The sequence below is a fragment of the Dermacentor albipictus genome, chromosome 1 (assembly GCF_038994185.2).
Source record: "Dermacentor albipictus isolate Rhodes 1998 colony chromosome 1, USDA_Dalb.pri_finalv2, whole genome shotgun sequence".
Lineage (NCBI taxonomy): Eukaryota > Metazoa > Arthropoda > Arachnida > Ixodida > Ixodidae > Dermacentor > Dermacentor albipictus.
The window spans coordinates 129,118,762-129,142,943 of record NC_091821.1 but is presented as its reverse complement, the minus strand read 5'-3'; the positions used below and the strand labels follow the sequence as shown (position 1 = coordinate 129,142,943).

The 24,182-nt window shown below is 43.5% G+C and overlaps 1 long non-coding RNA gene across 1 annotated transcript; it reads left to right on the top strand.

The window, feature by feature from the left end:
• The first annotated feature begins 8,213 nt into the window (after positions 1-8,213).
• LOC139049816 (uncharacterized) lies at positions 8,214-19,484 on the top strand. The gene is made up of 4 exons (XR_011508576.1): positions 8,214-8,394; positions 9,784-9,825; positions 12,936-13,140; positions 15,822-19,484. It is a non-coding gene; the product is annotated as an uncharacterized lncRNA (long non-coding RNA).
• The last annotated feature ends 4,698 nt before the right edge of the window (positions 19,485-24,182 follow it).

The window sequence follows — 24,182 nt, the reverse complement described above, 5'->3', positions numbered from 1 at the left end:
ACACGTACGCCTGTGAGATGCACCTCTCCTTCACTTGACAAAAAAGAAACTACGTCAAATAGACTCGCGCAGCAAAGAAGCGCAGGGAGCACACTGCCAAGAACAAGTAAACAAGCGAAAGTTTAAAACAAAGATTTCATGTAGCGTTTTTTGAATTAGCTCTGGAAGAACTATAGAGAAATATATATTTGTGGAACAATCTCAGTTCTTTTTGATCCCTCGTTTACTGCTCGACCAAGTTAAGTGCCAAAACCGACTCGTACTTTTATTTGGGAAGTTGCGTAACGATGCATGGCCGCCAGTCCCGTACAACCGCGTAGAGCGTAGGACGCTGCGGTTCTATACGTACTGCACCCACCGCAAAAGGTTAGAAAAACACCCACATAAAACAGCGGAGAAGTGGCTACGCAAGGCGGCTCCACTGATAACTGTAGAAGCGTCATTAACAACACACGGAATCATTGTCCACTTCCTGTAGCGTATTCTCTACTTCACTTTAAATAAAAAAAATGGCTGTGGCTTAGCTAAGGTTAAGCCCAGGATGCGAAGCATACTAGCCTTTATTTTAACGCGACAGCGTTAAGGAGCTCGTGTCGCAGAAAAGCCGGTGTCGTCGGCGTCGGCTCAGGCGTGCGGCGCTTGCTTAGGCGCACATTTCGTTGTCGCGCCGAACGCTGCGTTGCTCGACGCTCACCGCGTCCGATGCGGGGGGCGACGCCGCGAGCGACGGCGCTAGTTGGAGCCCCGTTTCTTTTCTGTCGTGACGTCACAGTGTCACGTGGTTTCAAGGCGACACCGCCGCGCCTGAGGAGCTGGGTTGAGCTCTCGTAATATGCTTCGCATAAATGATGTCGATGCATAAATATTTCCACAAACAACAATTAAATTTGTTAATTTTCGCTTTTCCTTCCTGTACGGCTGTTGCCACGGCTCTCTCCCTTAGTATATCGCTGAATTTCTGAGCTCCTTACGACTCTTCTTTCCAGTTGCCAGTTTTGCGCGAAAAGTGCTGTTCGATTAGGGAAAAACCACCCGAGGTAATGGGTGACATTCATATTGCTTATGGGTTTAACAGTTATTGCAGGTTTTGATGATGGACGCAGTTTCGAATTATTTTATTTTCTACCTTGTCTAACCTATATCACGGGTACGTGGTTTTGAGGATCTGCCAGCGTCGCGGCGAGCCGTCACTCAAGGAAATATTGAAGCAAAAGGAAAAGTTAAACGCAACTGGCGTTTTCTCCGGCCGCACCTCGTTCCACGAGCATACAGACCAGCTGACTAAGCACTGAATCTCTTTCCTGGTCCCTGGATCAGCCTAAACAAAGAAGGTTGAACCAACGAAGCAACACTGCGAGGCGTGTGACCGTTTCAATAGATGGTGACAACTCAACGCATCTCGAGTTAATCGCACGGGCACCGAATCAATTAGAAAATTGGCATTCACACCCCAGGTCTTTACTACCGCCATCCAAAAGAAGAGAAAAAACGCAGCAAAATATTAACTGCTGAATAGCTGTCAAGCCTCAAGATTGATTTGGCGGCGCTTTAGGAATGTGTGTGAGGAGTGGTGGTGTTGGAGAGAGGGGGGGGGGGGGGGCAAGCCGCTTAATTTGGCAGCAGCAGCAGCGCCATGCACACATCGTAACTGTACCTCTGCGAATTTGAAGTTGCCGCTCAGCCGTGCAGTTACACTCTAGTCGGGTCTTCTTCGTGCCTCTGGGTATCGCCTACAATCGCCGAATTCCTACTGAGCTGCTTCGAAGCGCCTGCCTTCATCATCGTTCTTCGCCTGCCCTGCGGTGCCCCTGACTGCGAAAGCGCCAGGTTTCTACCAGCCCCAGATAAAGCCCGTCACTTGGCTGGAAAGCCATTGGGCAGCAGCAGCAGCGCCGTGTACACATCGTAACTGTACCTCCATGAATTTGCAGGTAAATGCGCTGGTTTATTTGCCTTGGTTACACTTTGTTATTGCCGCGGTTTCTGCCGCTACATGCTGCACTTTTATTGTCTGCATGTGTGCTCCGTGAACCTGACGTGTGACACTATACACTACTGCTGGTGCAATGTCCGACACATGTGCATCGTGCGAAAAGACCATTTCCGCTAAAGGAGCGAATGTGAAGTGCGCTGAATGTGGCCATAAATACCACTTCGGTAAATGCGCCGGACTGACCGAAAAATCCTACAGAGGCAAAAAAGAGGCCGACAGAAAAGCTTGGCGTTGTCCGACATGCCGCGCTGAGCAGCATTCCAGTTCTAGTGAAGATAATAATTCTAACACTGGAATGAAATTGATTCTTGAGTCTATCAAACAAAGCCTTCAATGCTTACCTGCCCTGAAACTATATCAGTTGAGAAAATGGAACAAGCTATCGGCTTCATGCCGGATAAGTTTGATGAACTTGAAAAGAAAATAGACTGACAAGGTACCGAGATAAAAGCACGGAAAGCGAGAGTTCCAGACCTACAGCAGGTAGATGATACCAATGAAGTCGTGCGATTTAAAAAAAAAAGAAAACGGGATGGCTAAGGAGGCCACCAGCGGTAGCCGAAAAACTGTAGCCAGTGCAGCAACAGCAGCTTGAATACGAGGTGATAAAGCTTCGTTCGAGTGAAGGAGATAAGGCAGATTTTCGCAAGAACGCATTAGTAAAACGTAGTAGCCGGTAAATGTATCAAAAGTGTGTAATACAAGGGGACTATACAAATCCTGACGCAGCGTTCCGGGTCTTTACAAGCGCTTTAAAACCAACGTCACGAAAGTTGACAGACTCCGTCGCGACCCCGCAAATAGTACGCTCGTCGTGCATAACTACATGGCGAGCGAGGAAACCGCGCGTTGTTCCGCTTTGGAAACGAGAAACATTGTCTCTCATCGGTAGCGGAAGAAATGATAGCACCTCGAAAGAGTGCAAACTTAATACGAAAAAAAAAAGCGATAGAAAGAATGCAGCCGGTTTCAGTGACCCGGCGATCCGTAATTGGGTAGCACCTTACAGCACTGCAGCCGGAGAGTCCCGCCGCGCGCAACAGGTCTCCGTAGCGGCCGGCGGGCCTCCGGTGGTGCCAGATATCGGCATGCACGCGCGGCAGTACAGCGCCCGACGCCTTGTACAGGCGGACGCTCCTCTAATGAAGCGCAGAACAAAGACGGCCGACGGACAAAGGGGCCTTCTGACAGCTCGGGGGAAAAGAAAGCGCCCCCCTACTCGGGCTCGCTTCCCCTGTTGCGAAGTCTATTACGCGTCGGCGGCAACGCGTGCATGCACGGCAGCGGCCGATAATGCAGAGACGCGCGGTGAACCGCCGCCAAGGGTGCCCGGCGTGTGAGGCACCGCGGCCACGTATGCTACGGGTTGCGCAGCGTACTTTTCGCGCACTTGCGGTCGGTTGCATCCGCGCGGCCTTGCGAAACACCGGGCCGCCGCGATGCGCGCTCCCGACTGGGCTCCTCTGAGCTTCTCTTGGCAGGCCCCATCGGGTCGGCGGACACAATGACACGAAGCCACTGGCGCAAGGCGTCTATCGATGACTGCCTAAGGAGGATGGGGCGCCTGATTGGTTCCGCGCAAGGCCGCGGTGTCATAAGCGGCATCTTTCGGGACCTGGCGGGCGCGTACGGCTTGTGCAAGAGGCGAGTTCTGTTGACAATGGGCGAAGGCTTCGTTTACCGAAACGCCGTGTACCGTGAACGTCAGGTACGTTCTCTCTTGAAAAACAATATAGCGTACAAGCAATTCTCGTAAATGTTCTTCCTACGGTTGCGTTGTTTTCGTACATGCCGGTGGAGCTAGGACTCACCTGTAGCCCGCTTTCAAGTTAGTTTCAAAACCTTATAACTGTGTCCGTGCTCTCGACATTCCCGCACGAGTGTTCCATTGGGTGGCGACTGTGATTTAAATCGAGATTCGTGTACAGGCGCACTCGGCGCTTAGCGTTGCCATTTCTCGAAATGGGTTTCATAAAACGTAATATTAGCATTGTGCTTGCATGCAATACACATGTAGCGATGAACTAATATAAAGTTGAGTTATATATAATGTAAAAAATCTAATTTAGAAATAATTATCAACAACAGTCCGCGAAACCAGGTCTGATTCACCACGTTGAAATTCCTAGAGAAATCAAATACAGCAGGAAACACAATTAAATACTGCCGCCGCAGTAGTGGCCTTCATGGCATACAAAGAACCGCGCGCACGTATAGTGCAGAAGATGTGTGTTTAGCTCCCACCTGTGGAAAGTTGTCTTTTCGTCCTTATTCATTTTTCTTATTTCTACATTTTAATTTGCAACAACTGTACACGTTTCCCATCCTTTCTGTGGATTAATTGTCTGCTTGCCTTGTATGGCTGTGACCCGTGACTGTGACTAAGAGAAAAATGTAGCCCCTGGGTATCCCTTATTCTCTTCGTTCGCTATAAGTTAACGTATTACTACGAAAGGACACATCCAGCTGTTCGGCTGTATAGTATAGATATGTGGCAGGCGATACGGTGGTGTTACCATTTGTGGGCTTTGCCTGGTACCATGGACCGACCATTGTTTCATCTGAGCGTCTCTTTCAGGTACACTATACGTGGGGTACCGCGGCTGCTGTGACTACACATATACCACACTGCAAAGACACTGCCGCAGAACACTATAGCGGATCCAGAGCGCCAGCTTTGTGCGCCAATTTCCATTTCTCTCTCCTTATTACTTTATAACATTTCCCCCTCTCCATGAAAAGTACCAGACCGGACTTTTCCTGGCTAATCTATCTGCATTTCGCATGTTTATTTCTCTCTCTCTCTCTCTCTCTCTCCGAGTCCTCTTTCTAAAGATATATTTCGCGGGCTTTCTTTTAAACGGAGAAGAGCCACGCAAGAGAGGGCACGCCGCAGACAACTCAAAGGGATGTTTTCGAATGTGTTTTAACGCCTGTAGTATATAAAAATATCTGGGGTAAGTATAGGAACACAGTGAAAGACAATACGCGTATTCCAATGTGCTCTTCGAAATTCAGTGAATTTGATACAGAATTAGAGCGACTTCGAGCAATCCGGCGATGTGCCGGGCGTAGATACCGACGCACGAAGTCAGTAAACGATCTACAGACTGCTAGACGCCTACAAAAGAAGATCCAGCGCCGTTTAGATAAACTGAAGTCACAACGCTGGACTGCTTTCTGTGAATCGCCAGACCCTCGTAAGACCCGATCACACTTACGGAGGACGATGCAAGGGCTTAGGACACCACCCACACAGCGGTCTCCATTCAAGGCTGTGGCCCTCTTCATCAACGAAGAGATATTGATGTCGCAGAAGTCTTCTGTGCCAGATTATCGAGGCAACTCACAGCTCCCAAGAACATATCTCAATCCATCAGCTTCCCGCAACCACGTTGAGCCCCGCATGGATCTACCTTTTTCCATCCATGAACTCAAGGCGGCGCCCCTTATGAAAATGACTGTTGAAATGTTGTTGGCATATTGTTGACGAACTGTTGACTCAATAGCCTTTCAACAATACCTCAACAATTATTGAAACCACAGAGCACTAATTCAACAGTGAAGTTGTTGGGCAGTTCACAACAAAAAAGTCGTTGACTAAATTCTGTTGGTATAGTGTTGAATAGTATTGAGTATTATTGAGCCATTGTTGAGTAGTTTTCAACAATAAAGTCGTTGACTAAATTCTCTTGATATATTGTTGAATAGTATTGAGTATTATTGAGCCATTGTTGAGTAGTTTCCAACAATAAAGTCGTTGACTATATTCTGTTGATATATTGTTGAATAGTATTGAGTATTATTGAGCTAATGTTGAGTAGTTTTCAACAATAAAGTCGTTGACTAAATTCTCTTGACGTATTGTTGAAAAGTATTGAGTATTGAACCATTGTTGAGTAGTTTCCAACAATAAAGTCGTTGACTAAATGCTGTTAACTTATTGTTGAATAACACTGAGTCACGAGCAATATTGAGTTTCGAAGTACATGTGAAAAACACAGGCACATATGTATGTGTGCGTCTTTTTCACATATATGTTGCTTTACTGATCACTTAATCACCATTGCATATATACAGGGTGTTGTTTCACGTTACTTGAACCATAGACGTATATACACGGGTTTCAGCTAACTTCACTCAGAGTTTAAAAATATGCCGATGCACCATAAGACGATGCGACCAAATGCATGTTGCTCACTCTTGTACGTGTCACGCTATTCTTGTATTTTTCCTAAGTAGCTAACTAGTCAAGAAAATTAGCCATTCTGAATGAACAAAGTTAGGCGAAAAATTCCAATTAGAAAGTTCTAGAGCACTTTGCAAAACGTCCGATTAGGCAATTTCTAACTTTCTATCTATTAAGTGTTAGTGTTTTTCAGCTTACTGCGGATGCCCGAGAAATACAAAAAATATCACCTGACATACCCGCTTGCGCGCCGTGCGTGCAGCGCTCCCAAACGAGCATACCATCCAGCAGGGTGTGTTGCCGCTTAAAAGGCGACAGGGCAGTGACGAAGGCGTTGGCTGTGGTATTGATCGCCAGCGACGTGCTTCCCTCGCTGCGGTTCATGATGGCGATAAGCAGACGGGTGTTCACACCTGTGAAATGGTATGTTTTCGTTTGTGCGCAGAAGGCTTAGGAGCCGTGCAATCACGACTCGCAGGCGGGCATGTCACGTGGTGCTTTTTGTATTTTTCGAGCATCCGCAGTAAGCTGGAAAACACTAATACTTAACAGATAAAAAGACAGAAACTGTTTATTCGGACGTGTTGCCAACTGCTCTGCAACTTTCTAATTGGAATTTCTTCGCAACTTCCTTGCTTCAGAAGTTGGTTAATTATCCTTGACTAATTAGCCAATTAAGCAATATATAGAAATAGCGCGACACGCTACATACCAAAGGGAGCAACATGCATTTAGTCGCGTCGTCATAGAGGGCATAGCGCTTACACTCGGCCTAAAGTTAGCAGAAACACCCTGCATATATATATATATATATATATATATATATATATATATATATATATATATATATATATATATATATATATATATACTATATAACTATATATATATATATAGTATATATATAACTATATATATATAGTTTGAGAAGACAAACGTCGCTACAAGCAGTGATAAACAACCGATGATTGGACGCATCCTGCATTTCTATCGGCGTCCATTATAAGGGGCCAGTGCTGGCTGAGTGTTAGGAAACGGCATTGCATGCCTCCATGTTAAATATGGTCAAGGTGGCGGGGAACGTTAACAAATTCAAGTCTGGGGTTTGACGGGCCAAAACCACGCTTTGATTATGAGCCGCACCGTAGTAAGAAACTCCATATTTATTTTGACCATCTGGGGTCCTTTAACCTGCACCAAATTTGGTGCAGGTTAAACGCACAGTACGCGGGCGTTTTTGCATTTCAGCCCCATCGAAATGCAGCCGCCGCCGCCGGCATTAGATTCCAAGCACTCGGGTTAGTAGCGCAACACCTCAGCCGCTATGCCACCACGGCGGGTGCGGCGGAGAAAGGAGTGAACATCGTTTTTACAGAGTAATTTAGCTTAGATGTTACCCGTTAGCGCGCTACAGAACGAAACGAAAAGCTTGGCGGATATGTACAACATGGTGCTCATATTTCACATGGAGGCCAAATTCTTCTCTGTGACCTAGACGGGGTGCTGGCGAATGTGTTGGGAATCTGCTCGGCCACCAAGCACAACCTGCGCTGCTATACGTTCTCGGTGACAACTCGCACAGCGCAGAAGCACACGCCCAAATGTTTAAAGAATGGGACGACAGACCGCCTGCAGTTTGCCATGACGTCGAAATAAGAAGCACAAACAGCGACGTTTCTGTACTTTTGTGGTCAATAGTTCAGTTCGCATGGTTGCGGCACGCATTACTTTTTTTTTTTAAATACAAACGACGAAAACTGTGCGCGGAAACATTAGCACGGCGTTTGCGACGTTTGAATTTGGCGCCTTTTCCCGCGCATGCCATTAGCTCCGGCCGGTGCACTGCGTTACTGCGCCAAAGAAAGTAGTTCATCAAAGAAGTGAAGCAAAAAACTTTTATACACTTCCAAAGCGCTACAATTTTTCTGTAATAACATGACATTACAGAATTTGTTATCAAATGGTACAATTTATGATAATATAAGCGTGTATTTGTATGAGTGTACATGTATGATTGCGCGTTTGCGCTGTTGAGGCTTGTAGCATTCCGGCGTGATCGTGCATGCCGGTTGTGTGAAAACTTCCTGCGTTTTCTGCGTTCTTTGTGTGCTTCGCTGTGACATCTTTGGAATGTTCCTGCGTGTTGCTCGCTTTTTATGGGCTTGTTGCCTCGAAGATCGCCATGATCGCCTCCGACTCAGCGACATCAAAGGTGAGTTAGTGTTTCGAATTCCCCTTGTTCGTCCGCGCAGCGCCTGTGCGTGTTTTCCGTGCGCCTCTTTTCTAGTTTTCATTCCTAGCACTATCCTTCCGTTGCCAGAATTGGTTGTACCGCACTAGATTCGTGGTATATAACATGGAGCTTTGTCCTGGTTTAACTTTACACTCCGCTTGTGGTGACGTAAGGTAGCTATGTGGTGCCAGCTAAAACAGGGCATGTTGTACGCCATGATTTCTGATACGGTATTCGAGCACCGATTGAGTTAGCCTTATTAATGAGCGCAAAACAATGCGACGTGAAACCATCCGATCTGTACTGTAATCGGAAGATATTTCGTTTGCGCCACGCTAGTACAAGACGTGGGAGCGAGCTTGTAGCGGCGTGGGGCGGTGGGATCGGCGAAAGTGTATTCTGTTGCGCTGAATTCCCTTCAGGAACGAGTGACTTCTATCTGACACGCCGTGCGGCCGATGTTCGCGCGATCGGAAAACACAGAGGAGGCTGTCGCGCAATAATAATAAAGAATTTGAAGGGTGTACATGTGATTCTATGCGATACGTGAGATACAATAGAGGGGGATGCCACAGAGTGCTGCGAAATCATCGAGTTATACGCCTTGCTAACCGCGTGTGTTTTGTTTTCCACCAGTTCGCGCGCATTCAGCTTTCTTTTTTCATCTTCGTTCGACGCCATCGAGTGCTTCGCCCCAAACGGCTTCGCGTAGGCGCTCATAGCATTCACGGAAAGGCAGATTTCATGTCACTCCAGGTCCTACAACATTCAAAATAACGTAATTTCGTGAAATTGCAGCTTTTCGCACTTCAGTAAGTGATTGATTTAACAAAATTTTAAAATCAGTAGAGGAACGAGATGCCTGGCATATCTGCTTTGTCGTCCCACTGGGTTTCGAGGCGGCATGTATACGTTATCGGCAACATAAACATCAATAATTAGCATTGTTTCTTGTGACCATAGAAGTAGCTAGTTATGTCGAAAAGCTAAGCTTGGAATAATGCATTGTCGAAAGAGCAGTTCTGTGAAATTCTTTCTTTGAGAGTAAGCAAAACTTCAGTAGCATCAGGTAGACGGGGAGTAAAAGAATGCAACACTGTGGTTTTATACGAAGGAGCATCCTTTAATATGTGGCCATAACCATTCAGTAGATGCATGGAAATAATTTTTAAAATAATAGAGGAATGTGAAATAAATTATTTGACAAGCTCACACTGCCATTGGCAAGAGCGGCCACACTTTAGTGTATTCAATGACTAGTCATTTGTATCCGTCTATTTATGTCAGCCTAATGGTCCATGTAGCTCTTTTGATTGTTGATTTTGCTGCATTGTGGCTTCACATTTTAATACTGACATCTTTTTTCAGATTCAAAATGAGCTGAGAGACACCCAAGCTGGAATGCTAAAGGTGAATTCTTTGGCCATCCATTCTGTAACGTCACCATGATCAAATGCAGTGATGCCGTGAAAATGTATTGCAGGAAGCAGAAAAAACAACATTGCTGATGCAACTGCAAGGCATTTGCTCCAGTGATCAATTGGTGCAGAGTGCCTTCATTAGGAGACATGGTGCCTTTAAGCACTCAGCTGAAAGACTGCAACTGCACCGGGACTGGGAGTGAATTTCAGTGTCACTTGTGAACATATTAAAGATAGAATGTGCCTTCTTCAGGGTATATGCTTGATATGGGAGGGGTGTTCAGAAACAGTGTGGACATTAGTGGTCTACGTGAGTGCACATCTTCCTAGTTTTACCTATGTCATGCAGCAGTGCACTGCTAGAGGTATCAAACCAGAGCAGCAGCACCCTTTGAGAAAGTTGGCTGAAGAACGAGCAGTGATCAAAGCTTTCTGCATTTCAAGGGCCAAATTCCAGAAAGATTGATGCCGAGCTGGACGGTGTGAAGTGCCGGTCACCACATACTGTAGCCAGCATGGCATGAATCTCCTTGGCATTATGCCTCGTTGGGATACAGAAATTGCATCACTGCTCATAAAAAAAAAAATTGGAAATTGGGAGGTTGAGGGGAAGTGGCAGGGCTCCCCTCTGGAGTAGCCAGTGCATGCCCATTGCTATATTGATAATCCTACCTTAATGAGAACCAGTGATGCATGTTAACCTATTACGCAGCTAAGTGCATTCCTTGTTTTGTATTAAGGGGACACTAATGACACCTTAAATGAATTTAAAATAAAGCATCGTTTTAAATATCTACTTCTGTAAATTTCTTGGTAATTGCTTGATTATTAGAGAAAATAAAGCTCAGCGTTCAATTTTCTGAGTATCGCCCCAAAATCTTCGTGCTGACATCTCATTGTCACATCGTGGATTTCAAGTATTTTTGCAAACTTGGGTTGTATTGTTTCAGTAAAAGTTCCTGACGGTTCTTATTTTAAGTTTTTGGAATACAATGAAGAACATCTTTATTTGTAAAAAAAAATTGCTGCACCTGAACAGACATCAAAATCCATGACGTCACAGCAAGCGGGTGTGGTAACTTCAAGGCAGCACTGCCACCAATCTTTCCTCTTGCTGCTTTTACAATTTACTCACCCTCTTGTCATGGTACGAGTGAATCTCTTGAATTGTAGGAAGGTCATTTACAGATACATCTAAAATAATTTTTCTCTTTAGTGCTTTCTTGCCATAGTTGCTTAGGGGTGTTGGCACAGCGCCGCTAAGCACGAGGTCACATGATCAAACAACCGCATTTTGATGGAGGTGAAATACAAAACTGCCCATGTACCTTGCAGCCTGATTTGGTAAAAATTAATCCAGAGTTCCCCACTATGGCGTGCTTAAAGCCTGTTTCACATGCAAGCGAAAATGCTTGCAAATCCTGCCGCCGCGCCGCAGAAATCAGTTTCGACGGTGGGAGCGGCAAGGTTCGGGCAAGTTGGAATTTCATCGCAGCGGCAGAGCGGCAGCACTGCTTCCGAACGACCCACCTCGACACGTGACCAGCGGAGGATTAGTGCTGGAAAGCCTGCGCATAGGATGATGTTTATTTACTTGGTACACGTGGTACAGGCAACATGCCAAGAGAGCTTTTCAACGAATTGTTAAATTGCTAAGCGCAGGATATGTATTTATAAAATAAAAATTTGAGAGGCAGAGACAAAGCTATGTTTATGTTGGTAGTCGCAAACTACCGAAACTGGCTGAAAGTCCTGTGTTTTATGCCAGCAACATTGCTATTCGCAGCAGCGGAAAATGCGCGGCGGCAATGCATATGAAACGAAACTTTGCGATAAGCTTTGCAGCGCCGCGTCGCTGTTCGCTCCATTCGCTGAATCGCTTGCATGTGAAACAAGCTTAAACATCAGATTGTCGTTTTGGCACTTAAAACGCCAAAATTTAATTAATTTAATTTTACTTTAGTGCTCCTTTAAGCGGTAGAATGCATGATCTCTGCAAAAACTCATGCTCAAAGTATTTTCCGTAAAAATTAAATAAACAGTAGATATAAGTGTCTATTTATATTTTGAATTCTGTGATACGTGATGACTATTAGTGGTACGAGACAGAATTGTAATACAATGTGTGACGGCACGATGATGCACATCGAGGAAATGACCGAGTCTCCCTAGAGGTCCTTGACATGGACATCAACTGACTGTCCACAAACTTCTGAGTTCACTCCGTGATCTTGTGCAGCCTGTGCGTTGCGAGTAGATTAATTTTATTGAGATTTAATTTACTGTCCTTGCGGCTTATGTACATTTCATACAGTGGAGTGGAATCTCGCATTACTTCTGGAGCACAGCAAGCGAACGTGATGTGTAGTGGTAATCTTAGTAATGATCGACAATCATGTTCCACTTCGAGCTCCTAATGCTGCTTGCCAACACAAGCAGCAGCATATGCTCAAGATAGCGTGAAAGAGATTCATTGAAAAGTGGCATATGCCCAGGGTCACATACCCAGTCACCCAAGCCTGTTGCAACGGTTGGTATTGAACTATTCCCTCAACATAGCAGCCCAATCTCCCCATTAGACCATGGCTACATATTCACACAAATGGATGGGACAATCGAGACAAACACCTGAAAATATGAAGGATCCCAAGCATGGTAATCACAATAAATAGTACTAGATGTGCATTAGCGCAAGCTCTTGGGCCAGTTGGTGCATGATGAACTTGAAAAAGGGGGGTACCAGCAAAACAAAGGACGCGCACACATGGAAAAGGCGTTAGACAGGGACGAACGCTGGTCCGTCCCAATGTCCGTCCATGTCTAATGCCGTTTCCTTGTGTGCGTGTCATTTGTGTTTCGCTGGTGCTCCCCTTTTTCAAGTACTAGATGTTTGGATACGTTGGTTTATTTTTCTTGTTTGTGCTGGATTGTTTTTCTGAAACATGGGGCATCCAGACAGCATCAGAAGCTTGTAAGAAGTCAAGTTTAGCATTTTAGATTTGCAACAAGTACTTTTGTAATTGATTTGCAGTAGGGCTGTTGTGTGAATGTATTTGAAAGGCTTAAAACTGTTTTGCTAACATTTACTTAAACATGCAGGTTCACATACGCTGTAAGAGTGCACATTGAGAAGGTTATCCTGGCCCAGCTTACCATGGCCTGCCATGGTGGACCAGGAAAGTTTGCAAGGGCCTTGCTTCACCATGTGTTCACAGAGGAGGAGCTCATGGGCCATTTGGGCTTTGGAAATAACACCAAGGGGCAACAGAGGCTCTTGACCCCATCAGGGTCAGTGCTGTTATAGGCAAGTACCATACACCCTTTCCGGTTGCATTTTTACATTCACATTTCTTTTCTAAATTTATGAACTTGCCATTGGCATAACAAACGACTTTCATGTAGCCTGTGTGTGCAGTTGTGTGCTACAACAGCCTACCATTTGGAATGACTGTTCATATGATCTTGAGTGCCTAATGCCGCCATACTCAAATGCTTCCAAATTTAAAAGCTGCCTTCACTGCCGAAAGTTTTTAGCATCTCCACCAAATAAAATGAGCTGCATTTGTGCATTAGCAGTGCTACTTGGCTGTCATTGCAAGGAATAGTTGTCTGTGAAGCACGCTCCAAATCTGTTGGCATGGAGGACATGGTTAAGTAGCCTGAAAGTGTTAATACACGAATTGCGGAGAAGCTATGCTCAAGTGTGGTTACTGCTCAGCTCGAGCAGGAGCACGTTCACCAAATTGCAGAAATCAAAACAAAACAGCGCTCCATGTTCTGAGATGTGAAACAGTAGTTTCACCAATTTTAACAGACCACATCAAATCAAAGTTGCTCCTATCTTGAAGCAGGTCCATGTGATCCGAGACAGCAACCTTTCAGCGGAGGGAACCTGAGTGTTGTGGCAAGTTTCTTTTGGTAGTTTCAATCAAAGAAACAACAGGGACCGAGTTGCCAGCTTCACAGTCAACAGTACTATGTTTAGTGGATGCTTACTTATTCTAAGCACCTAACCTATGACTCGTATTTATTAACATGCACTGTATCACTTTGTATTCTAAGATAAGAAAAAAATATTTATGTGGCTTTTCCTCATATACTTCAATAAATGGAGAATAGGCTCTTGGGGCCTAATGTATAAAGCTTCTTACAGACCATCGGACATGTCCACTACTCCCATTCTGAAATTGTTAGAATTGTTTCCTGCTTCCTTACTTCACCTACCTGTTAACATGGTTATGAACCATTGCCAAGTAGATTATGGGCTTAAATTTATCAAAAAGATGAATGGGCTTTTCTGTCGCTCTTGTTTAGCCCGTTGAGGATCACATTTTGGGGAGAAATATGCCTCTAATTTAGGAGTTATATATCTTTTGTAGTGTGCACATACTCAAAACTTTCGACTTGAATAGTGTCCTATTCAATTTAGTCTTTGAATGGTCACTATTTGTAAATGTGAGTATTATTCTAATATTTCGAAACACCAATAAAACATGATATTTGAGCCAAAGTACGGTAAATTTTCACCTCCAATAACATAGTATAGACGTAAAACGTAAGAACTTGTAAGAATAGCAGACCAGGCTACGTTACTAAAGTAGCTGTACTTTAGAGGCTGTACAGCAATCATTCATGCTTACTGAAGAGTCCTGTGCATGTGAAGAAACTTTTTGCTGCTCCATTTGTGCCTTTAATAAACAGCTCTTCATAACATAACAATGACAGAAACTTGCTAACTTTAAGAATACTAGTATGTGAACCTCATCTTACATTAATTGTGATATCAGCTGTTCATTATTCAGAAGCTATCCAATATTTGATTTGCTTCTGGCATTATTCGGTTCAGTCTCAAAAATCACTTTTCGCGCATCCTTAATATTGTTATTGCAGATTTAAGTTCTTCAGGGCGACTTTCCGAGAAAATAAACTGGTAAATAATTTTTTAAAATAACAATAAAGTGGCAATACCATTTCAGTATTTGCAGTTTTACATGTTTTATTGTTTTATGCAGGATAAAGCAGCATAATTTTTTCTGTAATGAAACTTACGGAAACTTGTGGCAGCACTCCCAAATTAGTGCAATGACAGACACCAAGAAGCTAAGTGAAAAATCAGTTTGGGAGAAACCCAAGGAGCGACAGCACTATAAGAATATTTTCTAGAAGTCTCAGAAGGTTGCAGCACCTCCAGTGGGAGGCTAGGCAACACTTTGTTCTGAAAAGGCAAATTTTTTCAGAACGTTCCATCACAGTGACAGATGTATGGCAGTGAACCCTAAAAGGGTTAAAGAAGTCAGTCCTATGGCATATGGCTCTTAAAAGACAGCATTTCTTCGTATCTGTGACATTCTGCATGTGTCATGCTAAGCAGTTTGGCGCACAACTACACGGAATCCTCATTATAACAGTAATTCAGTCGTTGAGGAAGAAAACATACTTCGCTGTAAGCAGTGTGTTCTTTAATGTGGAAAGTCCTAAGTCATTGTAAGGCGAGAAGTACGTTCTGATTGCATGTGAACTCAGGAAACCTAACATCAAATGAAGCTACACTCAATTATAGTGACATGACACTATTGTATTTGGAGCATGGAAAAGCACAGTGAAGTGCTGCACATTTTAATTATGAAACTTACAAGAAATAATTTTAGTTGTCAGTTCAGGTTTATTTATGAACGACATGAATTTTTTTCGCCATTTTCTTTATCAGCAAGCAAAGTTCACATCTTTGACATTGAAGATATTCATAAAGTTATATTGCTACAGTGTTTTGTTCCTCTTTGCCCTTTCCTGCATTTGACACTTAGTGGAGTCCTGTGCCACACTAAATAAATTTAAATGGTCATGCTGTAAAGCTGTACCCATGGAAAATTGGAATAAAGCAACACAAATACATAAATCAATTTCATTGTAACAAGGGCATATTGCATGCCATTCTTTTGCATGTGGAAGTTGCTTTTTAAAACTTATTCTGGCTTGTTTTTGCAGGCTTCACGTGTCGCAAATTTCCTGGTACCAACATGCCCTATGTAAAGAACTCTGGCCTCGCTTCTCGCATGGGACCCTGCCCCTGAAGCAACTGCCCCTGCCCCTTCACCTCTGAAGAGCCCAAGTTGGACAGCTCAAACCAAAACACAAGTGTTGTGCTTTTGTAACTCGACATTTTTATGTTTTATGTTAGTCTCCTGAAGGGCCCAATTTGGATTTCTCAAATGAGCATACAAATGTTGTGCCTTCCTATGCCTTGACATTTTTATGTTAATTTTATTTATGTTAATTATGCTAGTCTCCTGAGAAGCCCACATTGGATTGCTCAATCCAGAATACAAGTGCTGTGCTTTGTTGTAGTTCACTACATTTTTATGTTAGTTTTTGATATGGTTCCAGTAAGGATAGTGTTTCCTTATTAATATATTTTTTAAGTAGCTTAAGTCATTTCATGCCAAACCACCCAACAATTTTCTCAAGAACTGTTCCATTATGGCAAACCATTTCAAGTTTGCTTGATTTTGAGTAGGTACAACGAGAAAATTTTTGAGAAAATTTCTTTCATACATACTCTTAAGTAATTCCAGGGCAACCAACCAGCGTTTTTTTGGCCATCACAGATATAGTTGAAGCTCCAAACTCTTGCTCCCCATTTATTTTCCTTCACAAAAATTTTTTTGAATTTTGGCAAAAATTTATTGTTCTTGCCCAGCTAAGCTAGAAGCCACTGATACACGTTTCTTCTGAAAGGGAAATTGTATGATCCAGATATTCAGGTGGTGTTCATGTCAAGAGACTGAAGTGGTGTGACTGCCAAAATTTGCAGTTTGAATTTTCTTCTAACGTAGGGAAATACAGAAGGCACAAAATGAATATAAAATCAGACTGCTTGACTTGGGATAGCAGCAAAATATTTCAAGCCTTGGAGGTTCAGTTTATCAGCTAAAAAAACTGTAACGTTGAAATTTTTTGCAAGCTTCGTGTTGAAGGTAAAAAATTAGCTTTGGTGGTTGGCACAAAAGTATGTCACCCATCATTACACAGCCGTACATGTCTGCTATGCATGTGACATGAAACAAAAAGTGATTATTCTTTAAGTGCGATAAGGTATTTTTTATAATGTTCCTTTGAGGATCACACATACAGCATAAATATAGCATAAATATATGAAGCCATGTCATCTAGCAAGGAAAGGTTGTTAATATATTAGCCACAAGAACTACTCAACAAACTGACTTGTCTTTTTTATCATTACGAAGGCAGGTGACGTCAAGCGCTGCTGCTGCAGTCTCAGCTCGTATTTTTTTAACATGAACGCAAAAAGTGGTCGCCAATGGTGTCTGACCACATCAGACTGAACATGGCACATATGACTTTTATAGATGAGCATGTTCCAGCTCTGAAACAGTGGTAGCAAACAACACCACAAGAATTTGTTCATACTCATGTAGGTTTTCAGTCTTAATTATGAAGGTGTTTTCTACTTGCATCATCATTGGGCTTCAGGGAGCAGGGCACAAAGTGTCCTGCTCCCTCTATGTTGCATTGCAATGCGACATGCCCTTTAGGATGCTTTGTATGAACAATATCAGTGCTCTTTATAGATTTATTGTCTACATAATAGCTGATATTTCTTTTTCTAAACTGCATGAAACATATCTTTTAGCACTGCAGGATTCCCTCACATATTTATTACGTACGAGGTCTGTTAGAAAAGTATTCGACCTTTTTTTGCGAACACCTGATGAATATGAAACAAGCGCGTTTTCATCAGCCGCCCTTGAACCTTTGTGCGCATGCATGAATTTTTTCCCACCTGCCAATAGCGTGAATTGCTGGGACGCAGCGTTTGAATGAGGTAGTACGGTGCGCTCGTCGGTTTTTTATCGCAAGGAAAATGGCAGAGCGACTGGAGCAGTGCTACTGCATCAAATTTTGACAGAAACTGGGCGACAGCCAAGTGGAAACCATCTGGAAGATTCAGAGTGCTTTCGGTGACTGTGCTATGAGCAGCACACAGATTATGGAGTGGTACAACCAGTTTAAAGACGGCCACACATCGGTGGAGAGCGAGCCACGCTCCAGTCGGCCATCAACATGCCGAAATGACCAGGTCATTGCCGAAGTGAACCCCGTGGTGATGCGGGACCGTCGTGTAACTATCCAAGAAATTGCGGAAGAGGTGGGCATCAGCACATTTTATCCACATTCCATTATCACCGAAGATTTGGCCATGAAGAGAGTTGCGCCAAAATTCGTTCACAAGCTGCTCATGGTGGAGCAAAAGCAACTTTGTGTTGAAGTCTCGCAGCCATGCTGGATTCCACAAACAGTGACCCCAACTTCATGAACACCATAATCACTTGTGACAAGTCTTGGGTGTATGTTTACGACCTGGAAACCAAATCCCAGTCGTTACAGTGGAAGCATTCCACGTCACCAACCAAAGACTGCTAAGTGCGCAGCAACGTCAAAGTGTTGCTGACTGCTTCCTTTGACTCCCGCAGTGTGGTACACCACGGATACACACCACAGGGTCAAACAATCACTAAAGACTACTACAGGGATGTCCTCCATGGCCTATGTGATGCTGTATGGAGCAAGATACCGAAGTTGTCAACAGGAAATTGGCACATCCTTCAAGACAATGTTTTTCTCGCACTTGATTCAGACTTTTTTGGCGAAAAACCAGACTCCTGTAGTTCGACAGGCTCCTTGCTCTCCTGATATGGCGGCCTGCAACTTCTGGCAGTTTCCCAAAATCAAGGGGCCATTGAAACAAGCACGATTTCAGACAAGAGAAGACATTATGGCTGCAACGACAGCTGAGCTAAAGTCCATTTGGAAAGAAGCCTTCTCGGAATGCTTCTAACAACGGCAGCACCGCTGGGAGAAGTGGCTGGATTCCCAAGGAGACTACATTGAGGGTGATTAGGTTTCCAACACTTCAGTTATGCCAGTTTTTTTTCTTCAGCCAAAGGTCGGATACTCTTCTAACAGACCTTGTATTGATATTTTATGTGCAATGGCTGTATGGTTTACCTGACCCACACCAAACACAAGCCTCGTTGCATTAGAGCATGTGTCCCTTAGCAATAAAATGCAGACCCTAACGCCGCTTATCTGTCATCTCTGCATACGAAGCCAGCTTTGTCGTCTGCATTCCCGGCCAGCAAGCTGTGCGCACATCAGAGAAAAGTCGGTGCTGACAAAATTTCAAAAAGGAATTTCTCGCTTTTAAAAATGACTTTAACTTCACACATGCATAGCAGACATGTAGAGCTATCCAATAATGTATCACATTTTTTCGCCAACTACGAAGGCTGTTTTTTCCTTGAACATGAAGCTTCTTGCAAAAGATTAGAATTTTTTTTTTTACAGGCGATCAGCTGAACCTTCAGAGCTTCATATATTTTTCTGCTATACTATGTCACTTGGGCTACCATTCTGTATTTAATTTCTGTCCTGTGAATTTTTTCTTACGAAAAAAAAAACTAACGGATTGCAATTTGACTCATTTTTGCCGGTGCCAAAAGCAATTGAAGTATGCAAATATTTGAAAAATTGGCTATTTTGGCAGTTGCATCACTTCACCATATTTCCACGCACACCATTTGAAGGCCTCGATCAATACAATGTGCATTTGAAAAAAAAGTATTTGAAGCATTTGAAAAAAAAACTGAAAAGCTAGAGGACATTTGATGCCTCTAGCTCAGCTGAACAGGAAAACTAAACTGTCACCTAAAATGCTACAAAATATCTGGCAGAAATAAATAAAAGTGGGTAACAAGCTTTGAACTCTAGTAAACATATGGCAATGTTTCAGATTTATGTGCGGTGTGAAAAAAATGCTTGTCGATTCGGCATGGAATTGCATACCTGCAAGTGCATCTGTGCCATTTCCAGAGTTCAGTAAGAACGGCATTTTACATAACTTTGTAAAAATGGTTTATTGCTATCTAAAATACATGAGTAAAATTAATAGGTATAAGTCGGCTTAAATTTAATATGCAACAAAACATCTCCAGTAATGGCAATGATGTGCCTTTCATGTTTGCATAAAACCATATCTTCTGAATTCTTTCGTTATTTTTTGTGGCAGCGAATAAAATTGAAATGGAACTCGCACAAGGAGTAACTTTGCTGTATTCCAGCACATCACTAATAGCTGTCTTTGTTTCATATGAAAATCTGAAGCACTCAATATGAATAAGTCGCTTGATATGGAATTACCTGCGCAGCAACGTTATCATGGCAGAAAACACAACTGGATCATGCAACAGCAATGCGGCATAATAAACTGCTCCCATAGGCATCACTTATTGTGATTGCCATGTTTCAAAAGTATGTAAGGTTTACTGAAATTGGCACACACCATTCAACCAACAAATAAGGATTGTACAGTGATCCTTTTTCAGTTTTACAGATATTTAAGTTGTCTGCCAGGTAGCATAATTCTTGTTCTTGAGCTGGATTATTCAGAGGTGGACATTACTAGCACAAGAAATGGAAACATTAAACTGATTGTCATAAATTTATTAATTCACTTATAACATCACAGCACATATTTCAGTTTGCAAATTGTAGCCAGTGAGTTTGCAAGACATTCACTTGAAATTAATTTCCAGGATGACACCAGTTTCGATATTTTTCCATAAATGTGAGAGAAGTACAAGGGCATTCCGGTTACTTTTGTACTTCGATGCATAGCAGTGCATTTCTACAGCCAGTTTGATGGCATGTGTCTCGTTTCTAGTGTCATTCTGGAAATTCATTCTAAGTGCATACACCTTGTAAAATTACCGGCTACAATTAGTAAAAACTTTATTAGGAACTGAGTTTTTGTTAATCAGCTGACTATGGTGTCTTGTTTCTCATGCAAGTAATGTTTGGCACTCTGTATCTAGTATTATGTTAGCTGCAACAGTCAGTCTTCAATAAGTTCCATGAAACCACCCTGCATATCAGGTCTCAGTTGAGTGCTGTGGGCACAAGCAAATTGTGCCATGGTTATAGTACCACTGGCTACCTAATAGAGAAAGCAAGTACTTTTTTGAGTGTTATTATTTACAGTCATGTCAGTCTGCTTGTACATTTATTTATTTAGGCATTTATTGTTTAAAATTTATTTATTTTGGGAAATGTGTTTTACTTGAGAGCCACACTGACTACATCTTCAGTATTCAATTTTGTTATGGTGTCAAGCTGCAGGAAGTTTGTGCTGTGCAATAGTTTTTAAGAAGTTTCTGATCTGAAACTACAAAGGGTTGTACATTTACAGAGATGTTTGGTTACAAATAAACAGTTCACCTAGAAAAATGGTTTTTGTCTGCATCAGTTCAGCACTCTTGATTTTTCGGAGGGCCATTCACTCTGACAATTGAAAAAAGTGGCATAACAGTACTGCTAGCAGTTTTACAATATGGTTTATTACAGGCAATCTAGGATCATGCTTTTGAGCCCAGGGTGACAGAGGTCTGCGGTACAAAATGCCTGTATTTAAATTTTATCCTTATCCTCTCACAGCAGACATGCCACCGTGACATCAAAGGTAATTATATGCAACATAGCTCAGCAGTATTTTAAGGTAAGTGCAGGTTTAAACTGCTGAATACCCAGTGGGGCATAAAGGGCTTTCAACGTAATTTGTGTTGATGTTCAACAGATCTGCAACAATGCTTCCATGGGCTTTCAGTATTGACGAACTACACATTTCAACAATACCTCCATGGGCTTTCAATTTTGAGGCTCAACGCATCTGCAACAATGCTTCAATGGGCTGTCAACATTGACAAACAACACATTTCAACAATACCTCAATGGGCTTTCAATTTTGAGGCTCAACACATTTGCAACAATGCTTCAATGGGCTGTCAACATTGACAAACAACACATTTCAACAATACCTCAATGGGCTTTCAATTTTGAGCTTCAACAATGCTTCAATGGGCTTTCAACATTGACAAACTACACATTTCAACAATACCTCAATGGGCTTTCAACATTGACAAACAACACATCTTCAACACTGCTTCAATGGGCTTTCAAGAGTGAAATACACCATAGTTTCAACGATATGCCAACGATCTTTCAAATTGAGAGGCCACAATGATGTTTCGACAAAATGTCGCGGGCCAATTATCAACACTTGTCAACAATTTCCTCAATGATGTTTCAACAATTCGCCAATGATCTTTCAAGGTCATTTGTTGACGTTGACCAATGATATTTCAATAACCTTTCAACAATTTTTTTTGTAAGGGGCAAGCTTTGTGCAGCCGTATACGTCTTCACCAGGACCTGACGAAATTTCTTATAAAGCTCTGTGTTATCTGGGTGAGCGGGCGAGGAGTGTTCTGCTCGAAATGCATAAAGAATCCTGCCTAACTGGCAAACTTCCCCCAAGCTGGATGACTAGTCGCGTCGTTCCGCTACTGAAGCCTGGCAAGTCTCCGTTGGAGCTTTCATCGTATCGACCGATCGCATTGGCGAGCTGCATGGGCAAAGTCATGGAGAGGATGATCATCGGGCGCCTGGAGTGGTACTTGGAATACCACCATGTCTACATGCCATGGCAGGCTTCCGATGTGGCCGCTCATCGATTGATAACGTCGTCGACCTGGTTAACTACGCTCAGCACCAAAAAGGATGTAAACGTCTCTGCGCTTCTTTGTTCCTTGACGTCAAAGGGGTGTACGACAACGTTACACATAAAGCCATCCTCGCCCCTCTCGAAGAGGTAGGCCTCGGTGGTCGGACGTTTAGATGGATATATAGCTACCTCTCTATGCGACCTTTCTTTGTGAGCACCGAGGACGGCCACGCTCCTATACATTACATACTGTGGCGTCCCACAGGTCGGCGTGCTGAGCCCTACGTTGTTTAACCTCACGCCGATTGGTCTCCTTGATCCCGTTCCAAAAACAGTTAAATTATCTATGTACGCGGACGACATTTGCGTTTGGGCGTCCGGAGTGACACGCTTACAGCTGCGTGGAAGGCTCCAAAAAACTGCCGCTCAGACTACACTCTACCTCCGCAATCAAAGCCTGGAGATTTCATCGCATAAATGTGTATTAATCAATGCATAATCGCATAAATCCGCATAACAGTGTATTAATCAATGGTCAGACGACACCATTTGTATGGTCTTAGAAATTCTTCGGTGTCATAACTGACAGAGATATATCATGGAGCCCCCATGTATTGTACACGAAGAAGTGGTTGACGAGAGTCTGTCAGTCCTTCGCTGGAAAGACCTGGGGAATGTCCACAAGCGTTATGCTGCGACTATATAGGGTACTTTTTCTCGGCTTTTTGCGGTCCAGCTTGCCAGGTATTGACTAACGCAAGTAAAACAAGCCTACGTACTATTCAAAGCGTTCAGGCTGAGGCGGTCAGGATTTGTCTAGGTCTTCCTCGAAGTGCGTCAACGGCGGCAACCATTGCAATCACCAGAGACCACCTCATCAAGACCCACATCACAGTTGAAGCACTAAGACTGCACGTAAAGCACCTTGCCCGCACTCCTTGACTCCAGCTAGCCTCTCTACCTGCGGAGAGACCATGCGCCTCGTTCTGCCGAACGGTATCCGCACATCGTGAGGCTCTACCATCTTGCTTCACACCTGCCGCAAGACCTTCGACTCCTCCTTGGTGTCTCATTCAACCAGAGATCAACCTGACAATACCTGGCATCCGGTAAAAGCTCTTAAACATCTTACCTTACTCCTATTAAATGAGAAGTACCGGTATTACACCCATATATACACTGACGGACAGATGCAGCAAGGATGCTCCGCCTATTTTCACGCCAATGCACTACGTCAGAGTGGAATGAACCATATTTTATGCACACCCGTTTATGCACCCTGGATCCAACGTTAAGCCTCAGACTTCTACCAAGACTTCTTCGAAGAGACGCGACCCTTTTATGTGCTATTGTTGGGCTACGCATTTACCAATGCCTACGCGTTCCGCATAGGGATGACCGACACCGCAGCATATGGTGCTTGCGGCGACGAGGAAACAAATCGTCATGTTCTATGCCAGTGCCCGCAGTACAGTGTCAATCGCTTTCCGTCGTGCTGAATCAGTTGGACGACCGGCCTCTGTCGGAAGAAATAAATCTGAAACATCGACGCGACTTGACATCGCATCAGAAGGCCGGGCAAAGGCTACTGCGCTTCTTGAGATCGACCGGCCTGTTTGAACGCCTGTGATTGGAACGCCTTTTCTGTTACCTGCTTCCTTGTTCTTTCTTCTTTTTCTTCCTTTTTTTTCTCCTCTCGCTCTTTGTCGTCTTTATAACTCGTATACGAGTTGTAAGAAACCTCATCCGTAGGGCCTAGGCAGACTCAT